The 18168-nt window shown below is 37.9% G+C and overlaps 1 pseudogene; it reads right to left on the bottom strand.

The window, feature by feature from the left end:
- Window positions 1-2769: 2769 nt before the first annotated feature.
- LOC114416259 lies at window positions 2770-10699 on the bottom strand (annotated as a pseudogene).
- Window positions 10700-18168: the final 7469 nt, after the last annotated feature.

Here is an 18168-nt window from a genome sequence, read left to right as displayed (position 1 = left end):
GTTTCCTTTGGATTTAAGGAAAACACTGTTGATCGGTGTGTATATCTAAAGGTCAGTGGGAGTAAGGTTATGTTTCTAATCCTGTATGTTGATGATATATTGCTTGCAACTAATGATCTTGGTCTTCTTCATGAGACTAAGAAGTTTCTTTCTAGTAACTTTGAAATGAAGGATATGGGTGAGGCAAGTTATGTGATAAGGATAGAAATATTCCGAAATAGATCACAAGGATTGTTAGGCTTGTCTCAGAAAGCATATATCAATAAAGTACTAGAGAGATTTAGGATGGAAAAGTGCTCAGCATCTCCCGTTCCAATTCAGAAAGGAGACAAATTTAGTCTCGCACAATGTCCTAAAAATGATCTGGAACGGAAACAAATGGAAGCAATTTTGTATGCATCAGTTGTTGGGAGTATTATGTATGCTCAGACCTGCACTCAACCAGAAATAAGCTTTGCAACTGGAATGTTGGGAAGATATCAAAGTAATCCAGGAATGGAACATTGGAAAGCTGCAAAGAAAGTTCTGAGATACTTACAGGGAACAAAAGACCACATGCTTACATATAAGAGGTCTGATCACCTAGAGGTGATTGGATATTCAGACTCAGACTTTGCTGGATGTGTGGATACAAGAAAATCCACTCTTGGCTTTGTATTTCTCTTAGCCGGATGAGCAATATCGTGGAAGAGTGCAAAACAATCAGTTGTTGCTGCATCCACCATGGAAGCTGAATTTGTAGCATGTTTTGAGGCTACAATTCAGGCTAATTGGCTGCGGAACTTTATTTCAAGGCTTGGAATTGTCGACAGTATTGCTAGGCCGCTGAAAATGTATTGTGATAACTCCGCAGCAGTATTCTTTTCTAAGAACGACAAGTACTCTACGGGTGCCAAGCATATGGAATTGAAGTACTTTGCCGTGAAAGAAGAAGTTCAGAAACAAAGAGTGTCAATAGAACATATTAGCACAAAGCTTATGATAGCTGACCCTTTGACAAAGGGATTACCGCCCAAGATATTTATAGAACATGTTGAAAGTATGGGCATTATTGTTATTGATGATCATTAAGTGTAATTCACCTTATATAATTTTGCTGACACTTGTAAGTCTCTTGGCCTTCCATGTATTTGAATTCTGGCCATCTACAAACTGACCTTTTCAGTATTTGGAAAAATTTTATGTAGCCTCCAGAACATTGTTATTCTCATTTTTTTTTTCTTTTTTTCTAAGCAAAACAAAATCGTGACAATCATTGTTAGGGAAAGAAACTGGATTCGAGGCCAGTACCTCCAAAAGGAAAGAAAAGAAAGGAAGCTTTTGATATTTCATATATTTGCTTGTATTACAATTGCTTTATTAATACTAGTTTCCTACTAACAGTTTTTGTCATTTTGTGCCAAGGAATATCCTGAGGCAATCATTGGTAATCAAATACGGTTATGCTGTCCCCCACTACCAACAATTCCTCATCTAGCAATACCAGCATCCAAACCAGGTCAGCTTCTCTATACGTAGTCACTAAGGTAAGAGGGCTTGTGATGGTCCTCTTTGCCTTTGCTGCTATCTGCACCCCTTTGTCCTGTGTCTGCACCTTTGTTTGATGAACTCTGTTGCCTCTGCTAGCTATTTCCTCTTTTGTATCAATCATTTTCCAAGTTCGAAATGCTGTGATAATATGAACTTAGATGTTATTGAAGAATACCAGATAATGACTGAAATTAATCCATTCTTATTTGATTCAAGATAAGTGAATTGGACCCAATTGGCTAATGTAGTCTACTATTCAACCTATATTTTTTAGGTTAATATACTACATCTTCCATGTCTTGAACTTGCGCCACAAACTTTTACAGCTTCTGCATATTTCATCAAATCAGATTTCTCCCTTCCTGAGGAACCTTCGTATTTGAGTTTCATACACCAAGTTTCAACACAATTACGTTCACTTATAGAGTCCTCAGTTTTCAATGTTTTATTTTTTTCAGTTGAGCATGAGATCTCAGTTTTCAATGTAAATTCTTATATTTATCATGATAATTGACAGTTTGAAGCAAACAAGGATTACACCAACCACTAAGCGCATGCATCATCTGGTGCAAGGTTGTTCCAGCTCAACTAGTGATATCGAGTTCGAATAGTTAGTATGCAGCTGTGTAAAATACTCAAAAGGAGAGTTTTACCATCTTCAGTGATTACTGTCCGGTGAAGATACTTGTGGTCTATAAAATGAGAACAGAGATTACAACAACCTGACTTAAGCTATGAACTCATGTCAAGTCTAGTATTTAATGGTCTCGACTAAAGTTGGGTATCAAAAGCAAATTACATTTTTGTAAATGAGTGTTAGTTTTTTATTCTTTTAACAGCATTATCAATCATACCTTGAAAATTAATGTTACTTCCAAAAGATTTGCTACTCATGTACAGAAATCACAGTTATCACCACTGTCAACATGTAGCATAAAGCTTCTCACATTTTTTATTCCTTGTGATGTGTGGTGCAAGTTGTGAGGCATAATTTTTTTCATGTCAAGAACTGAAGAAGCATCACATTACAACCATATTCTTTAGCAAATTTCAATTTGCAATTCTTGTCTTCAAAGGACCCTTTGCTTATTTAATGCTAGTGTTTGGATACATGAAACAAAGATAAAAGATACAACAAAAGCTCGAAATAACCTGTTCACTAACTAACTATGTATGATTAAATAAGGAATATATCCCATATACGAAGACGAATCTTTAACATCTTCTAACCTTCCCTTCCTATCTTCCATCTAAGGTTGTGATGGAAAGTTCATTAACTGAGCACAAGTTGTGATTTGATTCAAATTTAACATCTTTTTCAGTGTAAAACCCTGGAACCTTGGGTTTTGGCAATAATTTATCACCATTCAACATTAAAACCACAGATGACATCTCTGGCCTATCTCCGGGCCTTTGTTGCACGCATAATAGACCTATCTGTATGCATCGTATGACTTCACGGAATGTGCATTGTTCTCCCAACACATCATCCAGTAGTTCAGTGCCCTATCTTTAGTCCATAATCTCCATTCCTAAGATGGTAAAAAGTAAATTCGTAGGTAGGAAATAATTAAAGTTAAACTAATTACCAACTCATTCAGATCATCAAGCTTACATGTCCAAGAAGATTATTATAGCTTTCAGGGTCTGAAAATTCCCTGTTTTTCTTCGCACTTACAATCTCAAGTAAAATCACTCCATAGCTAAAGACATCTGATTTCACAGAGAATTGCCCACTCACAGCATACTCAGGAGGCATATAACCACTGAAGAAATTTTTATAGTAAGATAATCAAAAGTTGAAAGAGTAATATAAAAAAATCAAAATTGGATAGAAACTAACTAAGTTCCGGCCACTGTATTTGTGTTTGCCTCAACTTGATCTCCCAAGAAAGATCGAGCAAGGCCAAAGTCTGATATTTTGGGATCCAAATTAGTGTCTAGTAAAATGTTACTAGTTTTTAGATCTCTGTGAATAATCCTTAGCCTTGAGTCTTGATGAAGATAAAGAAGTCCCCTGGCAATGCCACAAATAATATTGAAAAGCTTGCGCCAATCTAACAACTTCCTTTTGGCTTCATCTAGTTAAATACAAACACATATTAGGATAGCAGTTTTTGTCTCAATAATTCTATAAACTACAACTAAGCAATAAGAAGAGTGTGCTTGATATATATAATTAATTTTAACGTGTCCAACCAAATATAAAGTAGTCCAAGCTTCGGTTGGACATGTATTCATAGATCAACATTTTTTCTTCTTCTATGCAGCAACCTACAAGCTTTACAAGATTAGGGTGCTGAAGTTTGACAATTAGTGCCACTTCATTTTTGAACTCATCCAACCCTTGTCCTTGTAACATCCCAATTTTTGTAATCTATATTAAAAAGGATTGTTATTTATAAATAAATAGAGTTTTAGAAAAATGATAAGATTTTATAAATAAATAAATAAGGGGATATAATTATTAATTAAAATAATGATTTGAGAGAAAATAAAAAGGATATTTCATTTATCTGTTTGATATAAAATAAAATAGAGTTTGTTTTTATAAAATAAACAAATAAATATATATAGAGCAAATAATAGGCCGAGTACTCTAGGTATAAATAGTTATGTTAAGTCAGGTACTTCCTTTTGGCTTCATTTTCGTTTTTCCCCTTCTCCTCTGAAAACTCTTTCTTTTTCCTGCAGCCTACCAAACCTGTCTCAGAAAAACGACGATTTTGGTCTTGTTCACCGTTGGATCGTCGTGAAATTTGAGTATCACGTTCACAACCCAATTTCAAACATTCTCACCGTTGGGAATTTGAAAATCATATCTGAGCTTAGAGAAAAACCCTTCGCATTGTAGCATTTTAATTTCCCGCAGAAACCCAAAACTGTTTCGGTAAAACTACGATCCCGGTTTCGTTAACCGTTGGATTTTCCTGAAATTTGGATATGTTGTTTGAAATTCAGTTGCGCACACTTCTACTGTTGGGATTTTTGAGATAATATTCGTGGAGGGAGGAAAAGGAATTGCATGAAGACAATACAAGTGGAGGTTTCAATCTCTTCTCCGTCTCTCTAACGTTTGGGAATTCTATCGGAGCAGTCGGAGGAATAACTGAAGGAATCTCAGGGAACCGCTAGAGATGTTACTATCGCTGGCTGAAGACACGTGAGTCCGCTCAGAGGTAAGGGATGAGTTATTCACAATTGGGGTTAGTGAGAACATGTGTAGGAATCCTTAGAGAACTAAATTTGGGTTTATTTTGGGATGTTTATTGAATTATAATTTTTCTTTATGATTATGAATACAATATTATTGTGTTCTATGTACCAATTGATGTCCTGATGAGAATTGATTGATAAACTTGAGTGCTCTTGATGTCTTTGTGTTAACCCATGATTTTGATTAATTGATTTTGTACAATTGTGAGAAACTATTTCAGAGGTTTTACATTCCATGTTGTGATAAAATATTTTGTATAAATTGTTATGTTGAGGTTATGAAATGATGATTCAAACTGTGAGTATGTGATAAATTGAACATGTGACGGATGATGAAATACATGTGTATTAAGATGAGATGTGTGTATTGAGTTGTGAACTATAAACTGTGCAATCACACAATTGTAAGACCCTTTAAGGGTGACGAGTATTGTGATGGGATCCATTGTGGGAACCCGACGAGTTAAAATGATTTTGAAAACAATTGAGTAAATGTTTGTATTGCATAGTTCATAGGTAAAGTATATATGATTCATGAGGTGTGATAACATGTTAAATTGAGATTATACCATTGTGATTGGGATTAAGTGTATGTGATAAATTGTGTATGTATGTGATTGAGATGTTGTGTGCATTGAGTATTAACTATGAATTGTACAATCACACGATTATAAGTCCCTTTAAGGGGGATGAGTTAATGTTAAGTCCCTTTTTGGGTGACGAGTTAATGTTAAGTCCCTTTTAGGGCGACGAGTTAAGACTATTTTGAGAACAATTGAGGAGTCGTGTGTTTTGTACAATTCATAGATAGAGTCTGTGTGCTAAAATATTTTCTGGGTTGGACCTGAATCAGGAGGGAGAGGCCCTGACGGACTCTTCGGAGTGTAGGCCTTGGGGGTCACACGGTTTGAGTGCTCCTTTAAGCCTATATTGATCCCATATGGTTGGAGCATTCTCGCAAAACACTGTGACCCTGACTGGTCTCCCTATGATATTACCTAGTGAGAGCGACTTGACTTGCTAGTGTATGGTTTGTCTTGTCATGTACTCCTAGGCGCCTGACGAGATTTTTTACTGACATGGTACCACATTGCATATAGGCTTGAGTCTTAGCATAACTGTTGCATACGCTTGCTAATTGTTTATTATGAAATTGATGTGTTATTATGTCTTGATCGGAGTGTGTGATTCCTGTGTATAGTGATTGATGATTGAAAGGTGTGATTGATGGATGAAAAGTGTGATTGATGAATGACAAAGTGATGAAATAATGTGAGATATGCTAAGTAAATTGTATTTGGCTACTATATGTTGTGTTGTTTCTCTCTAGTAGTTAGAAATGTGATAACTCACTCCCGGTTTGTTGTTTGTGTTTGGATCCTGTGATGATCTTGAACTTTGTGTTTGAGGGAGCATATGAATAGATGGATGACTATGAAGAACCTCATGCTAGAGGACACAGGAACACCACGCTCTGATAGGATGTGACATTAGGATATAGGTTCTATATTAATTGTATGAGACTTAGATAACCTTCTTTGAGTCGAGATGACTTTATTATTTATTTGTACAAGTTTGAATATGATGTAGAAGAAAGTGAATGTGAGCCTTTTACCCATTTGAAAAGTTTGTATTTAAAAATGTTTTAAAAATACTTTTAATTAATGTTTGAATTTTTATTCCTTTATTAATATATATGTGAGGGGTAGAGGGTGTCACAGTCCTGACTTCTTTGAAAGCCTTTTCACTGCTAACTCTTTTCCATCTATCAGTGTGGCCTGAAAAGTAATATTCCTCTATAGTTAGAAACATTTTAAGGATAATAGAAGTTTGAGATGTCAGGTTTCTTTATCACCTTGTATACTGGTCCGAATCCACCTTCTCCTAGCTTATTTTTGGTTGAGAAGTTTTCAGTGGCATTAGCTATGACTGAGAAATCAAAAATCGGCAAGTCACCGTCTTCTGTTCTCTGTTTATTTTTGTAATGCTTGATGTAAAATTTTCTTGCAGCCCCTGATTTATTGGAAAATAAAATTACAAAATCATTGACATATAATATGCAGATTTTTTGTTCATAATTGCCTGTGTTAGATGCTAAATTAAATCTATATGTTTACCTGGATTCTTCATTATCAATGTGCATACACATGTGATGATTAATCCAAAAATAGTCACACCAACCATGATTTCTACTATTTTTCTCTTTGTATTTCTGTGGCTGTCGTGATCTATAAGAAATAGAGCACGATCAGTCACCAATTTTAAAATAAATAGATATATCAATTGATGTGGAGTGGGCTGAGTCCAGTTTCTCAGTCACTTCCTCCATGACGCATATCTAAATTTGCATATGCTGTACAAGAACAGTTGTTAAGACATGACTTTTGACACTTATCAAGGTTCATGGTCTTACTAAACCATGATGAAGAGGTGTCTGGCAATTTCATGTCCATGTACTTCAAGAAGCCATCTACGTAACTGTTTCCGCAACTAGCTTTATTCCTTGGAACACAACTATAGAACCAAATTCCTACATTCCATTGACCAGGAGACTTGGGATCATACCCTCTAAGGCATTCACAATTAGGATGGTTACCATTGTAATTGCATACAGAATTTGCTCCACAAAATGCATAATTCTTGCATTTATCCACCTCCCCAATTGAGACCACTTGTTGATTTCTTGCTTGACTTGTCCAATAAAAAATCTTCGCGATCTCAGAAGGGAGCAGTGTATACATGATACGATCAGCAAAATAAGAAGTCTGGTTTTGAGGACCAGAGAACCTCCACAAAAGAAAAGTAAGGAAAAGGGAAATTCATTGCCTTGCTTTTTTATTACATGTATATTTATAGTAATTCCTAAGTAACAGAATTTGTAATTTTGTGCCTAAGGAATATTATTCTGTTATGCCTGCCTCTACAAGACCCGACGAGCACCAAGCGAGGCGATTTTGAAGATTCGTTTGTATATTGCCCATCTCACCCTTCAGACAAAGTCCTTGAGATAAGTGGGCTTCTTCACTACTCTCTTGGATTTCTCTACTTTTTGCACCTCTGCTGTGGATGTTGTTGCTCCCTCTGTGACTTCAATGGCTTCTGCTAGTGTCTCTGTTTCAGTGTCGCCAGTCGGCGGCAGAGTGCTTGGGGGCTGGAACAATGTAGCAAACTTGCTTAATAACTCACGGATTGCTATTGGGAGGTCTAGTGAGGAAGAAGCATCCTTAGCAAGAAATGTGATGTGGTAGTAAAGGACATCTCGATGTGTTTGGCCAAGCCTGCAAATTGCGGAAAGAGAACTAATGGAGGTATCGCGATCACCTTGTAACGTGACCAAGTTCCCTTCGTAAAAGAATTTCATGACCAACATGTTGTAATCAATCAACACCGAGCCCAACGATTTACGCCATTGGACCCCAAGGACAATATTCGCACCGGAAATGGGTAAGACATATAAGTCAACGCGAAAATGGGTGGACTGAATGTAAATGGAAATGGCTTCACAAACCAGGTGACAATCCAGTTGTTGGCCATTGCCAACCATGACACGGAGGGGTGAAGTGGGACGAGTAGGAAGGCCCAATTGCGTAACCAGCTGATGTTGAATGAAATTGTGCATGCTTCCACCGTCTACGAGAAGCATGACGTCCCGACCGGAGATGGTGGCGACAAAATGGAGCGTTTCAGGAGCTAGGTGTCCTGCCAACGAATTCAAACTTAGTTAGGCCAGGTATGGGTCATGGGTATGTGGCGGGTCAGTATGCGGGTTCGGGTCAGGGTCCAATGTTTCTATAAGAACTGGGTCAGGGGGTTCCTCTTCCTCGGCCAGCAGAAGAAATACCCTAGAGGCACAATGGTGGCCTCTATGGTATTTCTTATCACAACTGAAATAGAGGCCACGTTCACGGCGGGAGGCAATTTCCTCCGACGTGAGACGTTTAAAGGGTGGTGGAGGTGGGACAGGTCGTGGAGATGGTGTGGGTGAGGGTGGGGTTCGTGGGTTAGGGGAAAGGAGAGGTTAGGGTAGGTTGGGTCGAGACGGGGCCAAAGACAGGGAGGGTGGTAGTGGTGGCCGAGGGCAAGAGAAGGAAGGGGGTGGGCGAGAGTCGTGAAGTTTCTCCTCTTGGAGGCGGGCAAGACCCGTGGCTTGGGAAAGGGTTAGGGGTTGATGAGCCTGGACCTCACAGCGAATCTCCAGGGTGAGACCGAAGATGAAGCAGCTGAGGAGGAATGGTGCTGGAAGCCCTACAATGCGATTGGCTAAGTCCTCGAATTCTGAGAGGTAAGTGGTCACTGATCCCTTCTGTGTAAGCTTGAAGAGGGCCCCTGTGGGGTCTTCATATTGTGAAGGTGCAAACCTGGTCTGTAGCGCCTGAAGAAATACTAGCCACAAAGTGAATTGACCGTTTACGGTCATCCACTGGAACCAGGATAAGGCGCACCCCTCCATGTAGGAGGCAATTGTTAATCGATCATGTTCAGGAGTACCATGGTACTCTAAGAACTGATTGATTTTGAATATCCAGCCCAGAGGATATGTTCCATCAAACCTGGGTACATCTAACTTCAGTCTATGTGCCTGTGCAGGATTAGGAAGGGGGCGTGGAATGGAGGAAGTCATGGTGGGGTTAACCATAGAAGGGGAAACATGGCTGATGAGGTTGTCAATTTTCTGGGTAAGGGAGAGCAGCTGGTTGGTGAGGCAAATGAGAAGTTGCTCGAGCTTATCCGAGGATGAGGATGGCGCTGAATCAGGCATGGTGACAACGAGAGCACCAAGATGATACGATCAGCAAAATAAGAAGTCTGGTTTCGAGGACCAGAGAACCTTCACAAAAGAAAAGTAAGGAAAAGGGAAATTCATTCATTGCCTTGCTTGTTTATTACATGCATATTTATAGTAATTCCTAAGTAACAGAATTTGTAATTTTGTGCCTAAGGAATATTATTCTGTTATGCCTGCCTCTACAAGACCCGACAAGCACCAAGCAAGGGGATTTTGAAGATTCATTGGTATATTGCCCATCTCACCCTCCAGACAAAGTCCTTGAGATAAGTGGGCTTATTCACTACTCTCTTGGATTTCTCTACTTTTTGCACCTCTGCTGTGTATGTTGTTGCTCCCTCTGTGACTTCAATGCCTTTTGCTAGTGTCTCTGTTTCAATTCGAGTCTTACCTTCTTCTTCTCTATCAATACACACTGAACATCGATTTATCAAGACTGTTGTATCTATAGGACATCTCCTTTTTGTTGAACACAAATATTGGTGATATTCCAAGTGTTGGTCCCGGATACCCAATTGCAGACAAGCCATTCCATGACCCTGCTCTTGTTATTATAACAATTCCCTTGAATTTAACTATTTGAAGATATCCTCTAAGATCAATTTTCAAAGCATATTCTCCCTCAGCATGATCGTCAACACTTTTCCAAGACGACAAAAACCATTCAAGGTCAGTGTCTAAGTTCCACCCAACTTTCATTCCTGGCATGTATGTGTCACAGGGATGATCAAAACTCTGCCATAAAAAGCTGTCATCTTTTGTTCCCTGTCCATTTTTCACGAGGTTTTCGGAATTCAAGAGACGCACGATTGGATTAGTCCTGGCTTTGCTTGATATGTTGTTGGAAGATGACCAAATAGTGTTGTTTGTAGGATTGAGAAGCTCAAGTATCCCCTTTTCATTGAGTTTGAGAACTCCAAAGTTATTCTCAAGAGGTGTATTTTGGTTAGCCACCCATACCACTGTGAAAGGGGATACATTTTTGTACCATATACCCAAGTATCGTCTTGTCGAATTTCCAGGACTGAAGAAACCCATTTCAGTAATTTCACTGGCTGAAACCAAAGTCTCACCGTCATCTGGGATATATTGACTCATTTCCAATCTGTCTAGTAAAGTACATTTTCCCAACATATAGGAGAATAAGAAAAACCAAATGCATAACATTGTTACGTTATGGAAGCAATGCTTTCTAAATTGCATAATAAGCAAGCATGAAGGTCTCATAACTTTTTTGTTAAAGGAAGTGCTTTTGATTATGCAGTGGAAGAGCATGACCATAACAATGTGACATGACAACGCCAATTGTTTTAAGAAGACTGTGGAGTCCATTATTGTAGGCTTATAGGCAGGACTTGATAATTGTGTTGAAAAAAATGTCACTTACATTTTTTCATTTTGAAAAAATATATCATAAACACGATTACACGATCAAAGAAAAAATATTCTTGCATTAATTAGATTTCATTAATTTTTTTTTAAAAAAGTAATAATGTATATAGTAAAATTATTTTCAAATTAACGCTAACTTTTTTAATTAATCTTTTGCATCTCTAATTAAATATATCATCAGTAAAAAAAAAAAAAAAGCGGAACCTAGGTTTCTTCCATCCTTGGGTGATGCCTAGTGGCTTGGCCACCGACGGAGTGAGTCTTTGCTCTCTACAAACACTGGGGTTCCTTCTTTGATCCTTGGGAGTTATGACTGCCTCGATCTCCAAAGTTTTTCCTTGTTTTTTCCAATCGCGTGCCCTATCGCTTTTTTCTCATCTTGGGCTATGAAGTAGTTTCCAACTTGAACTGCTCTTGATGGGGAAGAACAAGGGTCGTCAATCGCACTCAACTGCAAAGCAAATTATGGTGAAGGGTACTACCTCAGGTTCAGGCAAGGTGCTCGTAAAAAAGGCAGGGACAAATTCTACAAAAATTGATGATGTCACACACCAAGTGTTTGATAATTTGCCAGAATGCAGTGCTAAATCTGAATCTTCCTCAGAGGTTTCTTGCACCTTAGGGGACAATGATTCAACCACTGATGATGATTCATCTCACTCCTGTGGCTCTAAGTCATCACCGCAGCTAGACGACAATAAGGCTCCCACTCCTTGGGTCAATCTGTTCAAAGATAACAGAAACCCTTCCAAAGGTTTTGGAATGAAATTCTCCCCTCTACCCTCTGATGATGAAGTGCTGTTGGAAGAAACTGATTTGCAACCCCTGGAAGAGGCTTGGGACATAGCCTTATTGGCTATGTGGCTAGCCGATTCCTAGGAAAGAAAGCTCTGCTGGATTGTTGCCAAAAATGGGGAGTCAAGTTTTCATACTCAGCTCATGAAAGTGGTTGGCTGGTGTTTAAATTTGAGTCTGAGGACGATCTGAACCAAGTCCTCTCTGCAGGCCCTTACTTCATATTTCAAAGACCCCTGCTATTGAAGGTTATGCCAGCATTCTTTGACTTTGGCAATGAGGAGCTCAGCAAGATCCCTGTCTGGGTTAAACTCAGAATTCTACCTCTGGAGCTTTGGAATCCTCAAGCCTTAGGGAAAATCCTGTCCAAGATTGGTTTGCCCATTCGATCTAACCATCTTACTGCTTCTAAGGGGTCTATTTCTTTTGCTAGAGCTTTAGTTGAGGTTGATGCTTCTTTGGAGCTCATCGATGAAGTTCGATTTAGACTTCCTATAGGGAAGAATTTTGTGCAAAAGATTGAGTATGAAAATAGACCTTCTTTTTGTACTCACTGCAAGATGATTGGGTACTACCTCACTAATTGTAAAATTGTCACTGCGAATAAGCCTGTTCTCATCACAGCCTGCCCCACCTTGGATCAGCCACAAGTGGGTGATTCAACAATGCCCCCACATACCAATACAGCAGGCCCCTCTAATAATCTAAAGAATGTCCAGACTAATCTGTCTGTCCCTCCTCACAGAAAACATGTTCTGGTTGCAAATCATGTTCCTGTCCTTCAGAATTCTTCTGACCTCAAAGAAACAGGGAACACTGAGTTTGGTGATCCTATAGATGAGGGGTTTGTTCAGGTGAAAACAAAACACCAGAAAAAAGGTAAAAAAGTGCAACTCATAAAGACAACTCGTATTGAGGATATGCAAGCTGATGTCCAAAGAGGAAGAAATCATAAAGCTGTAACTAGGGTCGGGGAGGCTTCCTTCCGTCCGAATCCATGATCATTGCCTCTTGGAACATCAGAGGCTTTAATTTGCCTCTGAAGCATCATGCGATGCAGAGCTTCCTTCGCTGCAAGGAAATTAACGTCATGGTTGTGTTGGAAACTAAGTTGAATAAGACTTCAGTTGAGGAAATCATGAGAAGAAAGTTTGGTGACTGGCAATTCACCCATAACTTCGCTTCTCATAATGCTGGAAGAATTCTTATCCTCTGGAAGCAGGATAAGATCCATCTTTCTGTTTTGGAGTCAAATGCCCAATTGATTGACTGTGCTATTGATTGTAAAATCATTGCCAAGCGCTTTCAAGTTTCATTCATCTACGGTCTTCACTCCATTGTGGCAAGAAGATCTTTTTGGATAAATCTGAATAGTATCAATGCTAATATGAACTGCCCCTGGCTCCTCATTGGTGACTTCAACTCCATTCTGTCTCCCACCGACTGTTTCAATGGAGCTGAGCCCAATGCTTATGAGTTGCAAGATTTTGTTGATTGTTATTCTGACCTGGGGCTAGGGAGCATCAACACTCATGGCCCCTTGTACACGTGGACTAATGGCAGGGTATGGAGCAAACTGGACAGAGCTTTATGTAACCAAGACTGGTTCAATTCCTTTGGAAACTCTGCTTGTGAAGTTATGGAGTTTATTTCTATTTCAGACCATACTCCTCTAGTTGTCACCACTGAGTTGGTAGTGCCTAGAGGTAATTCTCCATTTAAATTCAACAATGCTATTGTGGATCATCCAAATTTCTCAAGAATTGTTGCAGATGGATGGAAGCAAAATATCCATGGCTGTAGCATGTTCAAGGTCTGTAAGAAATTAAAAGCTCTTAAAGCTCCCTTGAAGAATCTTTTTAAGCAGGAGTTTAGTAACATCTCCAACCGAGTGGAGCTAGCTAAGGCTGAATATAACAGTGTGCTTAATTGTCTAAAGAAAAATCCTCAGGATCCTTTCCTTCTTGCTCTGGCAAACCGCACTAGAGGGCAGACCATTATGCTTAGAAAAGCGGAGTCTATGAAATTTGCTCAGGTCATCAAAAACATATATCTCCTGCAGGCTGATAAATGCTCCAAATTCTTTCATGCTTTAATCAAGCGTAATAGACACGACCGGTTTATTGCTTCCATAAGGCTAGAGGATGGGCATAACACTTCCTCCCAAGATGAAATTGCCCTTGCTTTTGTGAATCACTTTAGGAATTTGTTTAGTGCTCATGAGCTGACCCAAACTCCTTCCATTTCGATTTGCAACAGGGGTCCTAAGGTTTCCACCGATTGCTTTGTGGCCTTACTTTGTCCTACTTCTAAGCAAGAGGTTTGGGACGTTATTTTTGTGATGGATAACAATAAAGCTCCTAGGCCAGATGGTTTCAATGCTTTATTCTTCAAGAAGGCTTGGAATATCATTGGTGATGATATCTTTGCGACGGTTAATGAATTCTTTACAACTGGAAAAATTTTAAAGCAGATCAACCATGCTATTATTGCGCTTATTCCTAAGCATGATCAGGCCTCCCAGGTTAACCATTTTAGACCCATATCTTGTTGTAATTTGTTATACAAGATTGTGTCTAAAATTCTGGCCAACCGCATAGCCCCAAAGCTTGAGACTATTATTGGGGAAACTCAAACTATCTTCATTAAGAACAGAAAGATGATGGACAACATCTTCCTAGTTCAAGAGATTTTGTGCAAATATGCCCGAAAAAGATCCTCTCCAAGATGTCTCCTGAAAATTGACTTGCATAAAGCTTATGATTCCATTTCCTGGGAATTCTTGGATTGGATGCTTAAGTCCTTTGGCTTCCCAGCCCAGTTCTATACTTGGATCATGGAATGTGTTTCTTCCACTTCCTTTAGTGTGGCAGTCAATGGATCCATTTATGGCCACTTCAAAGGGCAGCGGGGTATTAGACAAGGGGATCCTCTCTCCCCTTATCTGTTTGTGCTTTGTTTGGAGTACTTTTCCAGAGATATGAGCAACCTTAAGGATGATGCCAATTTTAAATTTCATCCCAACTGTGCAGGTATTCAACTATCTCATTTGGCTTTTGCAGATGATATTATGCTTCTATCTAGAGGAGATATCCCTTCCGTGTCAACTATGTTTGCCATGCTTCAGCACTTCTGTAGGGTTTCAGGGCTTTCCATCAGCTCTGATAAATCTGTCATATACTCAGCCGGTATTAGGCCTCATGAGCTTTCTCATATTCAACAACTTACTGGATTTAGCTTGGGTGGCTTCCCTTTTAGATACTTGGGTGTTCCCCTTTTATCATCTAGATTAAATGTATGTCACTATGCTCCCTTGCTGTCCAAGATTACTAGCCTGATTCAGGGATGGAGCAGGAAGTCTTTATCTTATGCAGGTAAGCTAGAGTTGATCAGAGCAGTTATTCAAGGAATTGTGAATTTCTGGATGGGAATTTTTCCTTTGCCTCAATCTGTTCTGGACCAGATCAACTGTTCGTGCCGTAATTTTCTGTGGGGCAAAGCGGATATTGGCAAAAACAAGTCATTGGTTGCTTGGTCAGTAGTTTGTTCTTCGATAAAAGAAGGGGTTTAGGACTTTTTAATCTCAAGGACTGGAACCTTGCGCTTCTTTCCTGTATCCTGTGGGACTTTCATTGTAAGAAAGATTCTCTATGGGTTCGGTGGGTTCACCATTACTATTTCAGAGGGAGCGATGTGTGGAATTACAATACTTCTTCATCATATTCATTTTTGATAAAGAAAATCATTCAAATAAGGAACTTTATTATCTCCAAAGAGCTAAGTACGGAAGAGGCCAAAAAGAGGATTCAATCTTGGAACACCAATGAACAATTGCTTGTTGGCAAAGTCTATGATTACGTTAGAGGTGTCAAGCCTACTGTTAGTTGGTGTTCTGTTATATGGAACCCAGCAATCCCCCCTAAGATGTCTTTTATTCTATGGCTTGCTAAAAGGAACCGGCTGCTTACTCTTAACAAAGCTGTTTTTTTGAACAAGGGTTCCCTCTGCCCTTTATGTTCAAATGAGGCTAAGTCAAATGCTCATTTGTTCTTTTCTTGAAGAAAATCTCTCCAAGTTTGGGCTCACATTCGTGATTTGGCTCCTTTTCGCAGGCGTTTCACTTCTTTGCAGCGCATTACTGACTCTTTAATTAGGGGCAGATCCACATCAGGTGTTCAAGGAAAATTTCGTTGTCTGACTATAGCAATTACAGTTTACTGCATCTGGCTGTCTAGGAACAAGCTGATTTTTGAAGATTATCAATTTTCTGTAATAGAGGTTATTAGCAAGATTAAGTTTCTTTTGTATAGACAAGCGCACCTACTGCATTTGTTTTAGCATCTTGATATAAGACTTCTTGTATTAGGGAGACTTTTGATTTTCTCTAGTTGCGGGGTATGCCCTATTTATTGTTGTATTATTTTGGGTTTAATATAATTTACATTTTTTCCAAAAAAAATATATCATCTTTATATGTTCCCCAAATTTCCATCTTCTTTTTCCTCAGTGATGTTAAGTCTAATTTCTTGCATTCGGTCACCTTGATGTAAATTAGGCATGGCAACCGGACTAGGTTGGTCCCATCTTTGTAAGTTTAAGGTTGGGCTTTAAAAAACTTTGGACGAAAACTAAACAGTACCAATTATAATATTATTTCTTTTGTTTTAGAAACTAATATAATATAACTCTTGGCAATTGAGATTTTCCAAGCTATTATAATATAATATTTTAATGTCTCTGAGACGTTTGTGATTGTTTGTAAAATTTGTTAAAGGTTGTTTATGCTCAGGAAAAACAAAACTTTTGTGATCGATCGTTTGTAAAATGAGTTAAAGATTGTTTATGTTTAGAAATTATATATATATATATATATATATATATATATATATATATATATATATATATATATATATATATAAAGATTAATTTTTTTTAAGAATCTTCAAACTTTTACAATTTTTTGAATTAGGTTCATGTCCATTGTGGTTATGAAAAATTAACTACAAATATCTAACTAGAATTGCATGCACTGGGCTGATGCTTCTGAAGTATATTTTAAGGTTAACTGAGTCAATTGTGAGAATTTTTTTTTAGAATTCCCACATTTTACAAAGTCAAATAATTATGAAAGATTTGTGAAAGAATATGTGGGGTTTGAATTGACCTACATTGGCATGAAAAAGTTGAGTTTTGACAATAACCACACTAAAAAGGTCTTACCTCGGAAAAAATGGTATGTTATCTTTTAAGTGAGAGTACCATATATATTATTTCTGAAGATCAATTGTCATGTTAACTAGAGAAATTTGTGGTGCAAGAGTGTCCCATTTTTGGGTAAGGGATCATGATTGACTAGAATTTTAAAGAAAAATTATACTTGCACGACAACGTATACAACTAGGAGAGAAAAAAGAGAGAAACTTGATTGTGAAATTATAGAGTGGGGCAAAAATAAACGCAAAAAGTAATATCATATATATTGTTTTACAAATTGTTTTATGTGCATCATATCTCAATTTTAAAAAGATATTGCACAATGTGTTGCTCTCCATCTCATCAGAGTCCACTTTTATTAAATTGTTTACAACTATATTAAAAAAAGAAAAAAAAAAGTTATATAGTGTGCCTCCCGGCCTCCTTATCAACGTGCGTGTTCCAATTAATTAAATTTAGAGTGTGGATGACTAAAACTAAGCGTATATATGTTTGTGGTAGCTTCAACAAAATGTTCTAGTCCCCATTTGCATTTGAACTTTGACCTTGCTTTGAAAATATATCCAATTTTTGTACCAAATTTTTTGATATTTTGATATCTAGGAATATGATTCCAATTATTCTATGAATAATCCTTGGTACGCATTGTAGACGAAGGCAAAGAACTCCTCAATTAAAACTCGCAATAATGTTGAAGTACTGTTCAACACAATGCCGTCTATTTCGTCTCATGTAAAAGATGTTGAAATATTCTGCAAAGACAAAAATAAATATTCCAAGTCAACCATTTGTCATTATATGTCTCTATTAAAAATAAACATATCCTTTTTATGTTTTTAAAAAAAAATCCTTTTTATGGATGGAATCGGCAAAACTATGTTGAACCACACATAAATAAAATGAAATAAGATCTACTCCATTTTAGCGTGCTTGACCTAACACTTTGATTTTGACGATCATGAAATCAATCACCTGCTAGAAATTCATACTCTTTTCCTACCGTTACCGAGTTTGAAAACTAACATTTTAAAGGGCTACTGTTTGAGAATAGGCTCAGACTTTGACAGATTGTCTTAGACTTGGACTTGGGGAACAAATTTACCTTCGTTCCTTTTATATTGTTAGTTTTTGAAAAACAACTGATTTATGTATTTATCTGTCATATGTAAAATTAAAGATCACATTAATTACTCTTTTATCAATTATATACTTATTTGTCTCCTAATTTTTAATAA

This window comes from Glycine soja, chromosome 6, assembly GCF_004193775.1.
Source record: "Glycine soja cultivar W05 chromosome 6, ASM419377v2, whole genome shotgun sequence".
In the NCBI taxonomy this organism is placed as follows: Eukaryota; Viridiplantae; Streptophyta; class Magnoliopsida; order Fabales; family Fabaceae; genus Glycine; species Glycine soja.
This window is presented reverse-complemented; position numbering and strand designations above follow the sequence as displayed.